Source organism: Pseudophryne corroboree, chromosome 9 (assembly GCF_028390025.1).
Source record: "Pseudophryne corroboree isolate aPseCor3 chromosome 9, aPseCor3.hap2, whole genome shotgun sequence".
NCBI classification, from domain to species: domain Eukaryota; kingdom Metazoa; phylum Chordata; class Amphibia; order Anura; family Myobatrachidae; genus Pseudophryne; species Pseudophryne corroboree.
The window spans coordinates 412,710,703-412,716,702 of NC_086452.1; positions in this window are offsets into that span (position 1 = coordinate 412,710,703).

A 6,000-nucleotide genomic window follows, 5' to 3' on the forward strand; every position below is an offset into this window, starting at 1 on the left:
TACTGGAACTTCGGGCAATCTACAATGCTCTGCTTTAGGCCTCTCTTCTGCTAAGGGATCACGCGATCCAAGTACAGTCGGACAATGCCACAGTGGTGGTGTACATAAATCGGAAAGGAGAGACAAAAAGCAGAGCCTGCATGTGAGAGGTGTCAAAGATACTCCTCTGAGTGGAAAGAAATGCAAGAGCAATATCAGCAATCTTCCTTCCGGGAGTGGACAACTGGGAAGCGGACTTCCTGAGTCATGATCTCCACCTGGGGGAGTGGGACACCACCATCAGGTGTTTCAGCAGATCATCAACCGGTGGGGCTGCCCACAAATAGACATGATGGCTTCTCAACTCAACAAGAAGCTCACTGGTATTGCTCACGAACCAGGGACCCTCAGGCGAGGGCAGTGGATGCACTGACGTCGCCTTGGCCTTACCGGCTGGTCTACCTGTTTCCTCCGATTTCGTTGCTCCCAAGGGTGCTCAAGCGAATCAGCAATCAAGGAGTCCAGGCAATACACGGATCTCCTGGACATGCCTGTTGAAGACCCTTGGCCTCTACCACTAAGAAGAGATCTTCAACAAGGACCGTTTATCTACCCGGACTTACTGCGACTTTTTTTGACGGCATGGAGGTTGAGTGGAACATCCTAGCTCACAAGGGCCTTTCCAATAAGGTTATTGCTACCATGGTTCATGCCAGGAAACCTGTGATGTCAAAGCACTATCATCTTATCTGGAGAAGATATGTCTCTTGGTGCGAGGAACATTTCTTGCGTTTCCTGCATGCTGGTATGGATAAGGGCTTACGTCTGGGTTCCATTAAGGTCCAGATGTCAGCTCTCTTAATTTTCTTCCAGAAGAAATTGGCAGTGTTGCCAGAAGTTCAGACCTTCTTGCAAGGGGTACTCCACATACAACCTCCTTTTGTGCCGTCTTCGGCACCCTGGGATTTGAATGTAGTGTTGGAATTTCTACAGTCCTCCTGGTTTGAACCTCTGATGATGGAAGAAGACAAGTACCTTACGTGGAAGACAGTGATGTTACTGGCCCTGGCTTCTGCTAAACGTGTCTCAGAATTGGGGGCCTTATCGTGTAAAAGTCCATACTTGGTCTTTTACGAGGACAGAGCGGAGCTCAGGACTAGGCAGCAGTTCCTGCCGAAGGATGTCTCTGCATTCCATAGAAACATAGAATTTGACAGCAGATAAGAACCACATGGCCCATCTAGTCTGCCCCTTTTTTTAATTTATTTTTTACATTATTTTTTTCGCTAACCTTATTTCTTTGTAAGGATATCCTTATGTCTATCCCATGTATGTTTAAATTGCTCCACTGTCTTAGCCTCTACCACCTCCCACTTGTCCACTACCCTTTCTGTGAAGTAATTTTTCCTCAAATTTCCCCTGAACCTCCCCCCCTCCAGTCTCAGTGCATGTCCTCATGTTCTATTGCTTCTCTTCATTTGGAGAATGTTTCCCTGTACTTTGTTAAAACCCCTGATATATTTGAAAGTTTCTATCATGTTCCACCTGAATCAATATACTGTGGTTCCATCAAGTTCTGACATTTCTGCTCCTCCGGATGCATTGGATGCTGTGCGGGCCTTGAAGATCTATGTCAAGCGAACAGCTCGGATCAAAAAGACGGATTCCTTGTTCGTGCTCTATGATGCGCAGAAAAAGGGTTGTCTTGCTTCGAAGCAGTCCATTGCTCGTTGACTTAGGCTTACTATCCAACAGGCCTATGTATCGGCAGACTTACCTGTTCCTAAGTCTCTGAAGGCCCACTCTACAAGGTCAGTGAGCTCTTCTTGGGCGGCTGCCCGTGGAGTCTCTGCCTTGCAACTGTGCCGAGCTGCTACCTAGTCGGAGAACAACATTTTTGTAAAGTTCTACAAGTTTGATACCCTGGCCAAAGAGGATACCCAGTTTGGGCAGGTGGTGCTGCAGAAGTCTCTGCACATTCTTGCCCATTCTGGAAGCTTTGGGATGTCCCCATTGTACTAAGTCTCCCCAATATCCCTTATGGATGCTAGATAAAATAGGATTTTAATTACCTACCGGTAAATCCTTTTCTCGTAGTCCATAAGGGATATTGGGCGCCCGCCTCAGTGTGTTGACTTTTCTGCAGGTTCTTTCTATGGTTACCTGTTCAGCTGTTGCTGTTTGTTTTATGTTCGTGGTGTGCTGGTGCGTAAATCTCACCACTTACTGTTATGTTCCTTCTCTCAAGTATGTCCTTTCTCCTTCGGGCACTTGTTTTACCTATAACTGCCTGTGGGAGGGGTCATAGAGTGGAGGAGCCAGCACACCCAGTGAAGAAATTTAAAAGTGCACCGGCTCCTTTTGACCCCATCTATACCCCATCATACTAAGTCTCCCCAATATCCCTTATGGACTACAAGAAAAGGATTTACCGGTAGGTAATTTAAAATCCTATTTTATATGGTTTTCTCTTTCAGTTAAGACCAATATGGCACACTTTAGAACTAGGGTTACAATTAAAATGTAATAAAAATGTGTTAGATGGGAAATAATCAAATAAGAGCAGTGAAGAAGATTCAAAATTACTAAAGGAACCAGAACCCAGGAGATAAATTACAATGTGAAAATTAGACCATAGTTCAAACATAATAAAAAATTGCTTATTGTTGGCAGAATTTTTTTTTTACAGATTTGCGTTTCCACAGGTTATGTCACAATGTCAATAATTTGAAAAATAAATAATTTAAATTGACCAATTGTTGAACTATGATTCCTTAATAAAGAATGGAAATGCTGACATAATATAAATCACAATTATGGGACTTGACTTATGCAAACTATTCTAATAATCATGCAGTTCAGCGATTATCAATGGTCTGCGCATTCATCCCAGCCACAATACGCACGTATAGCGATTGAACTGCAATTATGAACGCACTGAGAATTAATTTGCAAGTGTTTGACAGGGAGCGACTGTTTTGTGGTGGGGAGTGACGGCAAAAATGCCACGCTGTTTTCGTGGCATAGGCATGCAGAAAACGTTTCCAGCGTCTCGGTTACGGCGCCACTGCTGTGCAACCATACATAACTGAAAACAAAGAGATGTACAGATGGCGCTTCAATTCAAAGGTGCTGCAATCCACCAACCGCGATGGTCATCAATTTCCCAAAAAGTTCAGTTTGTATTCTAAGGTTTTGCTGTGGTGCGCTCCCTGGGTCACTATGGGCAATGTTCTCAGTCCGGAAGGAGAGTGTTCGCATCTATTGAGCTCTCTATTCAGCAACACTTCCCCGCTCCAATTTGGATGGTATCACCAAAAATAGAAGGAGAGAGCAGTATATAGTGAAGTACAGTAGGACTCAAATGTGCTCACATTTATGATAAATCAAGTCACACGTGTTCTAAGAGTGCAATAAAGATTAAAAGCTGGAGTCCACCATGAATTGGCAGATCCACATACCAGAGTTCGTGGGGTGTCAGTAGCGCCCACCCAAATACGCCTGTGGTATCACTTCCTTTGCTTTGCAGTAATACACAGCAGGTCTCCTCCAAATTACTCCACCACTTCACCACTCCATTTAGAGTTGAATACCCAAAAATAGGAGGAAATAGCGATATATAGTGAAGTACTGCTTATTCCAATGTGCAAAAAGTAATTTATTTAAAGTGCGGCACAAGACAAATATCGTCTTTAAAACATATCTCATAACATCAATGTGCAAATTTGCAGAAATAAATAAATAAAAACTGAAATCCACCACAGATTGGTGGACCCACGTACCAGAGTTAATGGGGTGTCAAAATTGTCCACCCAAAAGCGCTTCAAATATTGCTCCCCGGGATTTGCAGCAACTATCGGCGAATTCCCTCTGGCTTCTGTAGGTACCTCCAACCAGTCACCAACGCATTTCTGCCCTTTAAGGGCCTTTGTCAAGATGTGTGGTGTGTTTGGGGTGAGGACTTTATAAACCCCACTCTGTGATCTGATTGGAGGAATTTTTAAAAACGAAAAAAGTGCTTTGAAATTATATTTTCTTTTTCCATCAGTTCTTGCCTATTATGGTGTGGCCTAACTGAAGAAATGATCACTAGTCTGCCGCTTAATACCCTTTTAAAACATATTTCTCCCTACGAGCGCGTGCGTTCCATGGTCAGTGGAACGCACGCTACTTCCTGTTTCCGTATTGTCACGTTGCCGGATGCGCCGCGTATAGCGCTCCGGACCACCGTGACAGACGTCTCCGCCCTCATTCCTGCGTAATCACACCGTGGAACGCACACACAACTTGCGTTCCACTGATGTGTGTATCGGCTCTGCCACGCTTCTGGGTGCCGGAATGTGTAACTTACGTGTTTCATTTCTAATTGTCACAGCGGGCTCCCAGCTCGAATAATACATACAGATATTAAAAACATAGTGATGACAATAATCATGAGGTAAAAAACACATGGAACAGATATAAAGTGCAGCAATGTCATAAAAACCATTTCAATTCAAAGTCCATATTTAACCCTTTAGGGTTGAGAGTGCCCATTTCATATGAGTTTCATTTCAGTTTGTGCTAGAATTTCTTCCCCATTATTCCTTCTCCATTGATTTTGCACAGCTCTAATCCCTATAACTTTAGTTAGACCTTCACATTTGCTATAATGGACTTCTTTAAAATGATTGGAGACTGAATGAGTAATGAGACCTTTTTCTATGTTCCTAACATGCTCAGCCCATCTTATTTTAAGGGATCTAGATGTGCGTCCAATGTATTGCATACCGCACTTGCATTACATTAAATATATGCAATTTTTGGTATTGCATGTGATGAACTCTTTAATATCATATTTTGTTCCTGTGGATGCAGACTGATATTGTTCAATTTTCAATGACTGTGTTGTATGGGTTTGACACATTTTACATAAACCACACCTATGTAAGCCCTTCGTCTTTATTCTATTTGATTTTTTGGGGGGATGGCACTCCACAATTTTCTGCCTCAAATTAGGGGCCCTTCGATAAATAAATTTAGGTTGTGGCGGTATCAGTGGTTTTAAAATGGGGTCACGTGCCAACAGATGCCAATGTCCCTAACAATCTTTTCCATATCCTTATACTGACTGTTAAAAGTTGTGATAAAGGGCAGTGTGAACCCCTCTGTATCTCCCCTTATTTTGGGTCTAAGGGTGTCCTCCCTATCTATTACTGCTAATTTCTCAATATGTGTATTCATGGAGTCCTTCTGATATCCTTTTGCAAGAAACTTATTCTTTATGTCATTTGCCTGTTTTTTATACATTTCTATTTCTGTACAGTTCCTTCTCATACGCCTAAATTGGCCCTTGGGTATATTTTTAATCCAATTGGGATGGTGATTACTTCCTATAGGAATATAAGAGTTGGTATCTGTAGGTTTAAAAAAAAGATTTCGTATGAATATGCCCCTCCTTAATATATATAGTAAGATCTAGGAAATTGATCTCCTTCTTACTCGTATTAAAAATTAGATGAATATTAAAATCATTAAAATTGAGGGATTTACAAAATTCTTCTAAAGATTCTTTCTCTCCTTCCCAAATAAACACAATATCGTCAATAAACCTATTCCAAAATTTAATCTGTGGTAGAAAAATATTATTACCCCAAATATGACTATCCTCCCATAAACTCATGAAGAGGTTAGCGTATGATGGCGCGAATTGGGTCCCCATAGCGGTCCCTCTTATTTGCTGAAAAAATTTCCCATTATACCAAAATAAATTGTTGTTTAAAATAAAATCTATACTTTCCACTAGAAAGGGAATTAAAGTGCCAATATTATCATTCTTCTCCAGGTGGTATTTTACTGCCTGGATGCCTTTCTCGTGGTCTATAATGGTATATAAACTACGGACGTCTGCCGTACATAAAAAAGAGTTCTCATTCCAGGACACTGTTTTTTTAATTTGTTCAGAACATCAGTGGTGTCTTTGATATATGATTTAATTTTTAACACCTCAGGTTGCAGGTAATGGTCAATAAAATGGGATAG